Source organism: Adiantum capillus-veneris, chromosome 16 (genome assembly GCF_014529385.1).
Source record: "Adiantum capillus-veneris isolate H3 chromosome 16, ASM1452938v2, whole genome shotgun sequence".
NCBI lineage: Eukaryota > Viridiplantae > Streptophyta > Polypodiopsida > Polypodiales > Pteridaceae > Adiantum > Adiantum capillus-veneris.
The window spans coordinates 119,255,783-119,266,944 of NC_140946.1; the positions used below are offsets into that span (position 1 = coordinate 119,255,783).

General features: G+C 44.0%; 1 pseudogene; it reads right to left on the reverse strand.

Moving 5' to 3' along the window:
* Window positions 1-276: 276 nt before the first annotated feature.
* Window positions 277-1,810, reverse strand: LOC147439736 (uncharacterized; annotated as a pseudogene).
* Window positions 1,811-11,162: the final 9,352 nt, after the last annotated feature.

Consider the following 11,162-nt stretch of genomic DNA (forward strand, 5'->3'; position numbering starts at 1 on the left):
TTCTCTTCTTTAAATCCAAGCAGTAGACCATAGACAATTGCATTAATTTTTAACGATTACAAAAAAACCCATGGGAAAGATTTGCAAGGCGATATTCATTTCTTGAGACAAAACGACAACAACTTTCTTACAAGAGAAGACGATATGAAGAACTGTATTTTTGTTTAAAATTCATAACCACAACAATTACAATAACTTCTTCTGTCAATAACTGTAAGAATATAGACCAAAAAGGTAATTACAAATGTCCCATTTCTATAAAAACTATTGTTGCTGTTATAAGTGGAAATTTCTAGATGCTATGTTTCCGAGTCTGACAGCTATTGCGTTCAGCCTATTCAATTGTGACTTGAAAGAAACTATTTCCCTTGACAAAGCATTTATTCGTTTTTGCATTTCTGCAACCTGGACATCAGCAACGTTAAGTTGCACATCTTGCAACATGTCTTTGACACTCTGTGTGCAATTGACTATGCAAGCACGGAGAGTGTCATTGTCGTCTGCATTGCCACCACGGAGCTAGCGCCAGATTTGCATCAGTACATCCTCTAATCTTTGAAATACTGCATCGTCTACATTATCATGTTGACTCGGATCCGTTTGCGTTCCCTCAGCTTCCACAGCAGCCTCCGCTGACTCCATTGCGTGCACCTACGATAGCCATCATACAGAAGAAAAAGTCATCGACAAACAAAGAAAATGCAGCAAAAGAAAATTGTAGCAACGTACCTAGCATGCAATTACGTCAGTTTTAGTTCTCTTCAGCAGTGGAATAAAGTCACTTACAATGCCAGCGTCAATATCGTCGTCTTCGCTATCAGATATGTTCACCACTTCCTTCCTTGCCATATTCTCACCTTGCCCTGCGGTTCATAAAGACAAATAATAACACCAATAATTAGGCCGTCACATTACAAAGGAGGAGTTAATGGAATACCTTTCATTGTTTTGCCATCTTTTTAGGAATCAATCCAGACGGGGGGTGAGTGGCACCTTGGAGTACAAAAATGTCGAGTATGTCGTTGTACGTTACTGTGCTCGGAAATGCCATGCACTTCCATACAGCAACACTTTTCCGTTGCTCCATTCCACGTCCTTGGTAAGGTGTAATCCAAGTGGAGGACGGGTAGTACTTGCCGCTCTTAATCATGCGGTGTAGAGTACCAAGAAAGTCATGACCAAAAGGGTGATTCAAACTATATTTCCAATACATGAAAGCCCTATCAAACACATTGGTGTTTGTCAAGCAGACTTTATTCTTCAGGTCGGCTGCCCCATGAAGCGTGTAAAGCTCGATCCCTTTATTAATGTCATCAGGAGATATGTTGTGGCCAACATTCTCAAAATGATCTGAACCTACGTCTTTTAAGCAGTAACCAATCATCCCCTGAAACGTGTGCATGTTTTTCTGTTTTAGTGCCCTACAAAGAACTGTGGCACCCACAAGCGATTCTCTATCCCATCCCAAGTATGTTTTCACCTTTTTGTTGACTACTATAATAGACGTGGACATAATACGCACGACCATTTGGAAGTGCAAGTGGAATACCGTTCCACCACGCTCGATGGAACACATTCCAGCAATAGTCTCTTTCTCTAGGAACTCTTTCAGCACATGGAGCATGCCACTGTCTACGTCCGCCCCCCCAACGGAGATAGTGATACTTAGCTCAAACAACCTCTTCGGACGCCTACTCTCAGCCGCCAGCAGCTCCTCCTCGGTCTTCCTAGGTCTACCCCTACGGACCAAAGATGCAGATGCATCCCCACTATCACCAAGCGAACGTGCAGCTTTCTTCATCCTCACCATGATAACCTACAACATTGGACCCTCGTGAACATAAACCGCTTAACAAACTATAGCAAGCATGAAATTCAAGTACATAATTTAATCAAATGATGATATAGGGCATTAAATGATTTGCTTTGCAAAAACAGATTATACCTTCACGATCACTACTTTCTCCCGCTGTTTGAATCACCTTCTGCCTACACATTTAAAAAATTTGAATCACTTACTGCCTTTAAAAAAATCGAGACACCTACTGCCTGCGTGAAACAACTCCAGCTGAAAATTGAACTGAACACCTACTGCCTGCGTGAAACAACTCCAACTGAAAATTAAAACAGTTCCTTTAAAAAAATCGAGACACCTATAATCAGAATCCCCCCCCCCCCCGCGTTCCCTTGCATCCCTGTTCTGCGCACACACAAGCCCTACTCACCATGGCTGCCCACCGCCCACAGAGGACAGAAGACTCCGCAGAGCAAACAGTGATCTCTCTGCCCTCCAGCACCGTTTTCTGCATACCCGTCAACCACCGACCACACACACACGAGATGCACATCTTTCCTCTACCCTCGTTTGTCTTCCTTCTGCCTTTTCTGACGCATCCCAAAGCCTGTGCAATTCCATTGCTCACCCTGGCGTGCAACTTGTACAAACATGCAAGAAGCTACGCAAAGAGGCTTCAATTGCCTAGTTGGGCATGTCTTGCAATCAGCAAGCAGAAAAAAACGAGAACAGGTGCACATCACTTACAAGACAATGGCTGCGCAAAGGCGGTCTGCCTGCCAACAACAGCCAGACCCTGGCGCTATTGAATGCCACCACCTGCTTAAACGCAGTGCTGCATGCAAGACGCCCAACACATTGCACAATTCCCATGCGCACTCAACACAAACTGAACGTTCTGGCGGCGGTAACTAATCTCAAGGTAAGCGCACTCAAAAACTTCTCAACGTTCTGGTGACTGCACACTACGAGAATCAAGGGTGATTCTTCTCTTCATTTCCTTTAGAAAAATTGAGACACCTACTTGGGTGGAATGTTTTTCAAGAACCATGCACTTCTTATCGGCGCTCAGGTCGTCAGATTCTATTACTTCAAACACGTGTGGATGTCAAGTGTTCACCAACGCCCTAGAAACTACTAGATTCTATGAGATCATGCAAAAAGCAAGGAAGCATTTGGAGACTGGTCTTGGTGGATGCGTGTGGAGTTTGAATTGCATCTGATCGATCTGCAGGCGAGGGGGGATGCCTTCGGCATGATGACAGGGGATGCCCCAAGAGCAGGGTGTCCAGCTGCCCTTTCCCCTCTTGCTTGCATTTGGAGGTGTTGCTTTGGGCCAATTTTTGCACATGCACAGCTTGGCGGTAGCCCACTTCTGTTCGGAGTCAAATGCTGGCCAGTTTTCTCTTGGATGCCTTATGTGGTTCGGCTATTTTTTGGGTGCGCATGGGAAAAGGCAAAAACCCCACCCCGAAAAAGAGAACAATTTGATATGCCATACATTTCAAGGGAGTTGGAGGAAATTCACTTATATGATCGTACTTTAATGGATGAGAAAGAGCCGGATCACTATGGAAAGTTACTTTTACACATGTGTAATAGCACGGGTCTGCTCATTGCCAATGGTGTATCTTTGTGGAGTGGAACCAATGGTTTTACATGTAGGAGACATAATGGGGATAGTGTGATTGACTATATGCTACTCTCTGAAGCCATCATGTATCGCATAAAGAGTTTTATGTTTGGTCAATGGACCCCGGAATCCGACCATCGCACCTTATGTATTGATCTTTCATGTGGAGAAGCAACTAAGCATGATAATCTCAGCCAAAGGAAAGAGAAGTTATCACTATGTATGGATTTCAAACGGGCACCAATGTACATTGAAATGGTTGAGCAAAAATTATGGATGACAAAGCTTCAATGTGATGCACCATTGGAAACTAAATGGGAAGCTTTCAAGAAAGCTATTTGTTCTTGTGCGGAAGAATGCTTTGCCATAAAGCATCTCCATGGTATCAACAAAGATAGATCACGCAAAAGGTGGTTTGATAAAGAATGTCAAGATGCTCGAAAGTCCTTGATAAAGCTTGATGCAACTATGGACAAAGACAACTATCAAAGTCATTTGCATACATACAAGGCATTGATTCAAAAGAAGAGAAGAAGATGGGAAGTAAAGCAACAAGAATTTCAAGTCCAAGAAAAGGCACATGCATGTGGAAGATTTTGGAGAAACTTGAGAGTCAAGCGGGTTGAGAATTTTGGTAACTTGAGTCTAGTGGATATGTACACGCATTGTAGGCAATTATATGAGCAAGAAAATACTGAAAAAATGCCATTTTATGGTTCACTCCCATGTATGCCGTCTTTTTTTACTATTGAGGATGTATGCGGTGGGCTTGAAAAGTTGGCCACTCGCAAAGCGGCAGATCTTCAAGGTATCAAGCCGGAGATGATCAAATGGACGGGAGATTTTACCCATGAGTGGATGTGTGATATGTTCAACCTTGCACTTCAACATGGTATGCCTTATGATTGGAGTACTAATTGGGTTAAGCCTTTGCATAAAGGAGGGGATGTAAAGAATGTAAGCAACTACCGGACTATAATGATTGGGTCTCTTATGGCAAAGTTGTTTGGGTGCATAATGGAGATGAAATTGAGTGATTGGGCTGAAGAGAATGACAAGCGTGCAAAGGGACAAGCGGGTTTTCGTCGATGCCATAGCACCATTGATCATCTTGTCACTCTTTGTGTTCTCATGGAGGAAAGTCGGTTGAAAGGCAAGCGATTGTATTGTTGTTTTGTGGACTTTAAGAAAGCCTTTGATATGATTCCACGTAACAATTTGTGGAGAAGGATGGAAGAACTCCAAGTGCCAAGTGAGTTTATGCTTGCGGTTTCTCGAATCTATGAGAAGGTGATTTGTCAATTGCGCATGGGAAGAGAAATTTCAGAAATTTTTGTAAGCACTATTGGGGTTAAACAAGGATGTCCATTGTCACCAACTCTCTTTGGTCTATGCATCGATCAATTGGAACAAATGGTACTTGACTTTATGCAAGAAGAAGGCATTGAAGAGGTCACTATTTGCAATGCGGTAATCATGCTTTTGTTGTATGCGGATGATGTAGTGCTTCTAGCACACACTTTAGAAGATGCACAAAAGCTTATGGTTGTCCTTGAGAACTTTTTCTTGCACAGTGGGCTGATTGTAAATGAATCCAAAACAAAGTTTATGCTTGTGAAAACCAACCATAAGGAGAAGCCATGCATTGTGTACAACAACGAGACACTTGAAGTTGTTGAGAGCTTTAAGTACCTTGGCCTTGAGGTTCCATCCAATCACAAGTGGCATGAATGTGCTATGCGTCGTTTGGAAGCGGGAAAGAGAGCATATTATGCATTTGAGAACATGTGTAATGCGGGAAACATCAAGTGTTGGGTTCTCAAGAAGTATCTTTTTGATGCATTGGTGACACCGGTTCTTCTTTATGGAGTTGAAGTGTGGGGTGGGAGCATCTCAAAGTCTACTTGGAAAGAGTTTGAGAATTTCCAAAAGCGTTCTCTTACAAACTTTCTCCAAGTTAAGACACAAACACCATATATGCTCCTACTTCTTGAGTCGGGATCTCTTCCAATTGAGGTTATGGGCATGGAAAGGGTTGTGGAGTACATGATAAAGATGCGTCAAAACCCCTCACATCGACTTCCTACAATTGCATGGGAAGCAAGTAAAAAAGTTCAAAAGACGCATAAAAGCAAGATCTTGAGCACGGGATGGATGCAAGACATGAAGAAGTGGTTTGGGAGATGGGATGCATTACACTTGCTACATGATGCTTCAATTGACTCTCAAGTGAATGAAGCTTTTCTACAACGCCAATGTATTACGGCTTGGGAGAAATCCGGTGGGTCACGCTTCATACATTACACCACCTATATTGCCCCCAACTACAAAACCATGTTCTTCGCTGAGAGAGGAAACCGTACTCACACTTACATGCTTGAGCCTATTCCCTTGTCCGCGATACGCACTATCGCAGCAATTCGGCTTAGCTCCCATTTCCTTCGATGCGAGATAGGGCGTTGGGGCAATGGAGAAGAGTCAAGTCGATTGTGCACATTATGCTCACTGCAAGTTCGAGAGTCTGAGTACCACACACTACTAGAGTGCTCAGCTTTTGATCACATCCGAACTTGCTTCTCTCACATTTTCAGCCATAACTTAGACCTACACACTTTCCTCTCCCATCCAAAGTGTGGGCTCTCCATTGCGACTCTCATCACTACAATTTTGGAGCATCGAGAGTCACTCATCAGCCATACACATACTACATCACATGTAACTTTGGTCCCATAGGTCATATTTGACCTCCGAGGACGATAATAAAATCTATCTATCTTTCTATCTCTCTCTCTCTCTCTCTCTCTCTCTCTCTCTCTCTCTCTCTCTCTCTCTCTCTCTCTCTCTCTCTCTCTCTCTCTCTCTCTCTCTCTCTCTCTCTCTCTCACACACACACACACACACACACACACAAGAGAAATTCCACCCCAAAAAAGGGCAAATATGCCTAAAAATAATGAAACGATTCATCTCCAAAGCTTACATAACCAAATCGACATGTGGTCGAGGGAGGGACCGGAATTCCTCCCAACCTTCGGGCTTTGTTTCTTGCTCTCCCTCCTCCTCTCTTTTTCTCTATCTCCCCAGTGTCCCTCTCTCTCTCTCTCTCTCTCTCTCTCTCTCTCTCTCTCTCACACCCGACCACATCAATCAACTTCCAAAATCTGAGCCGTTTTCAATTTCAAAAATGTTGGTTGAGGGCAAGGGAAAAGGGAGAAACCCCACCCCGAAAAAGAGAAAAATAGTGTGAAACCCCGAAAAGTAAACCTAAAATTTTAAATTTTCCTATTGGCAAAATTCAAGGGAAGGAATTTTGTATGTTTGGTAAAATGATGTTTCCCGAATAGTGGTCCACACTCCCGGATCCACGGTGTGATTCTCTCTCTCTCTCTCTCTCTCTCTCTCTCTCTCTCTCTCTCTCTCTCTCTCTCTCTCTCTCTCTCTCTCTCTCTCTCTCTCTCACACACACACACACACACACACACACACACACAAAGGAGAAATTCCACCCCCGAAAAAGGCAGTAAAAACCTAAAACACAAACCTATTTTTCTAAAATTTCCTCATGGCAAAATTCAAGGAATGGAATTTTGTATGTTTGGTAAAATGATGTTTCTCGAATATTGGTCCACACTCCCGAATCCACAGCGTGATTCTCTCTCTCTCTCTCTCTCTCTCTCTCTCTCTCTCTCTCTCTCTCTCACACACACACACACACACACACACACACACACACACACACACACACCGGAGAAATTCCACCCCAAAAAAGGCAAATATGCCTAAAAATAATGAAACGATTCATCTCCAAAGCTTACATAACCAAATCAAATCCTACTTTTAGCATCTTGTATCGATAGACAATTGAGCTTCTTTATTTAATCTCACAACCAAGGGTATCTTACGAATGCTGAAAAATTTGAAGGCCATTTTGGGTTGCTCAAAACTGAGGCAATTAGGTTACTTCAGCAGCAAGTGCGTATGCCAGGCTGGTTACTTGAGCAGCAGGTGCGTATGCCAGTGTGGCCATTGCATGGCAAAAGATGAGAGGAGGCACGATTCTTGGGGAGCCAACAATGCAGTCCAAACATCTAAAGCAGGAACCAATGGGGCCCCTGTGTGTAACACGCACGTGCCCACCCAAAGATGGGTTGGGCCTGCTTGACTTCGTGTGCGTGTAGAGTTTGCAGTCTCGAGTCTCTCGACTCTCGAACAGGCGCGCCGCACGCCCCGGGCCCCCCCCCCTCTCTCTCTCTCTCTCTCTCTCTCTCTCTCTCTCTCTCTCTCTCTCTCTCTCTCTCTCTCTCTCTCTCTCTCTCTCTCTCTCTCTCTCTCTCTCTCTCTCTCTCACTCGGTGACCTTTCCACCCTCTTTCTCTCTTTCTCTCGCATTGCGTGACTTCTCCACTTGTCCACTGTCTCATCTCATGCAGGGCACACTCGCGCGAGAAGTTGAGGGCTGCCGGATGCAGGAGGTGAGACCACGATTCGGGGGGAGGGGCCGGAATCCCTTCACCCACTATAATTGTATAGAGATAACGATCGTCAAAAGTTTTTTTTTAGTTTTACATAATATTCTCTCTCTCTCTCTCTCTCTCTCTCTCTCTCTCTCTCTCTCTCTCTCTCTCTCTCTCTCTCTCTCTCTCTCTCTCTCTCTCTCTCTCTCTCTCTCTCAATTAAAAATGTTTCATAAACGAAGTGCATTGTTGTCACCATAGACATGTGGTAGTGATGTGTGTGAACACACTAGGACCGCCGGGGCATTTTTCCCTCTTTAGGAGGTTTTTTCCCCCGAGCATTGTATATACGCCCATCACTCTAGGGCTATCTATCTTTCCATTGCATACAAAGTAACACACTCTCTATTGTGTGCCTTGAGCTTCCTTTGTCTTCTCCAAGTTGTGTGCGTTTCTCTACAACCCTAATTCCAACATTTGGTATCAAAGCGGGTTGCGTCCTCCCGGGCTCAGTCGCCAGCTGCTCCAGCACACGCTTGCTCACTTTCTCTAATTTCAGTGAGCTTTAGCAAGCGTTCGCAGGTCGACAAATATTTTGGGCAAACTCATAGAGCTCAGTCTGCTCAGATTTTTGATTTGGGCTTATTTCGGTCTCCGTTTCCACTACAGGCAGGTCTGCACAGGCACTTTCGTCATTTTGTGCAAAATTTTTGTCAGTGCCATTTTCTGCATAACATGTGCCTTATAGTCTTCCACGGTTTGTGCTATATAGCACATGTTGTTTCCGCTCCGTTTCTCCTATTTTTGGGCAGTTTTCACATCAGGTGCAGTGTTTATCATGGCTGACAACAACAACACAGATGTGTTCAAGATGTTTTCTACTGAGGACAGGTTGGATGGGGACAATTACCCTATGAGGGCTTATATGATACAACACGTTCTTGTGTCAAAGGGCGTCTGGAATATTGTGCAGGGCATTGATGTACGTCCTGGTTCTGAGGATGCAGGAGATGTTGAGGATGTTGCAGGTCTTGCTGCTGCAAGGATTACTGCTGTTAGAGTTGTTTTGCCTACGGTAGAACAAGCTCGTTGGGATGTTAAGGATGCATAGGCTCATGCATTGATTGTCTTGTCTGTGAAGCGCACCATTGTTCCTCACATCCGTTCAACAAAATCTGCAAAATAGGCTTGGGATATTCTAGCAGGTCTTTATGCAAGTCGCAATGAGGCTAAAATTGCTTTGCTACGTAAAGAGCTAGAGTCAAAGATTATGCATGAGGAAGATGATATGGACACTTTCCTTGCTAGTGTCAAGGATATCAATGAGCAACTTATTTTTGCAGGAGAAGTCATTTCAGACAGTTCCCTTGTGCAGACTGTTCTTGATGCCTTACCAGATTCTTACCAGACTTTTGCTAGTACTTGGAGACTTATGACCCAAGGAAATCCAGAAGTTGTCAAGTTTGATTCATTATGCACATTGTGGTTGCAAGAGTCACTTTTCGTAAAAAACAGGACTAGACAGCGTGCAGTTGAACAGGCTTTTATTGCTTCTCAAAGAAAGGGTGGTAACAGCAATGTAGCCACTTCTTATGGTTCTGCTGCGAGTGGCAAAACTTCTGTTGGTAATGCTTCTGCTGGCAGCAATTCGTCGGGCAATTCCGGTGACAAGGGCAAAAAGAAGATGCGTTGTCATTATTGTAAAGCTAATGATCACTTGATCAAGTCGTGTCCTAAGTTGAAGGCCAACGAGGCTAAGAAGAAAGAGGGTGGTTCCACTGCAAATGCTGGTTCCACTACAAATGCAGCCATTGTTGAGTCTTCTATGAAAGGAGACTGTAATGCTGATGTTGATGCAGAATGGGCTTTTAGCGCAGAGTGCACTTACAATCCTGTTGTCCATGATGCATGCTTGTCAATTGCTGCAGATTCACATGTGTGGTATTTCGACAGTGGTGCTACAAAGCACATTACCTCACATCGTGAATTGTTTACCTCTCTCGAGTCTGTCCCTCATGGGAATTCATCCACTTGTGCCAACAATGCCTCTTATCCGGTTCAGGGATTTGGAAAGATTGTGCTTACTGCTGCAAATGGTAGTTCCTTCACACTTGTTGATGCACTTTATGTACCTGGGATCAAGAAGAATCTCTTGTCTGTATCCGCACTTGCTAGACTTGGACTTGTAGTCAAATTTGTGGATGACAGATGTACAGTTCATGATCTCAGTTTTGGTGATGAAATTGTTGCATCTGGCCTTTTGTGTCGTGGGTTGTATAAGCTCACTTTGTATGACAAGTGTGGACAAAATTTTGCAAATGCTGTTGCAGATTCAAGGGCTATTTCATATGCAAAACTTTGGCATGCACGTTTTGGTCATCTGAATTTTGCCAGTTTGTTGCGTTTGCAGAAATCTGATATGGTTGCTTCTTTGCCGCCTCTTGAAGCACATGTCAAACATGTTTGTGAAGGTTGTATTTTGGGTAAGATGCAGTGTTTTAAGTTTCCAAAGGATGGTTCAGTTAGGGCCATTGTTGGTGGATATGCCGCGACGGACGTCAGCACAGAGAGAACTCACCTAACAAGATTTGTCAGCTAAGGACGAAGCTCGACCCCCAGAAGCGTGGAAGCAAGCATAGGGTGTCAATCTACACTCGACCAACTCTCAACTAATTCCTACAGAGGTCTCTACCCAATGTCTAAGCTACAGCCTTCAGAAGTGCATAAGAGGAGATTTCCTACAACACTTCCAAGAGCCAAATACCCATCAAACGGTCTCGAAACGCCACAGAACTTGAAGGAGACCCTACTAACACCAATAGGTCGCTCTCCCTAAGGTCTATGAACCAAAATCCCAACCCAAAACACCTAGTGCAAAATCACTAGGATGTCTGGCCGAAATCTGCAGGTCATCGTTTCTGAAAACTAAAGTGCCTAATGTGTAGCTCTACTCAATGCGAACGCGTGGATATGCTGAAATGAGAAAACGGATAATGTATGCTCACCGAATCACCAGATGAAGCTCGTAGGTCGAGCTTGCAAAACCAGACCGTACGCGTGCAATGTAGGTATTGGCACGTAGCTCTCGTCGGGGGCAACACGTTGCACTTCTTCGCACTCGATTCCGACCACCGGTGCACGCGTAGCGTCAAGATGAAGCTCTCACTCTCTCTCGTACACAGTACGCTCACTCACAGATAGTATTTTTTTAAAATGACAAAAGGTTTTTCATTAAGGTCAAAAAGTGGTATAAATACCTTACAATCTCAAACCCTAATGTA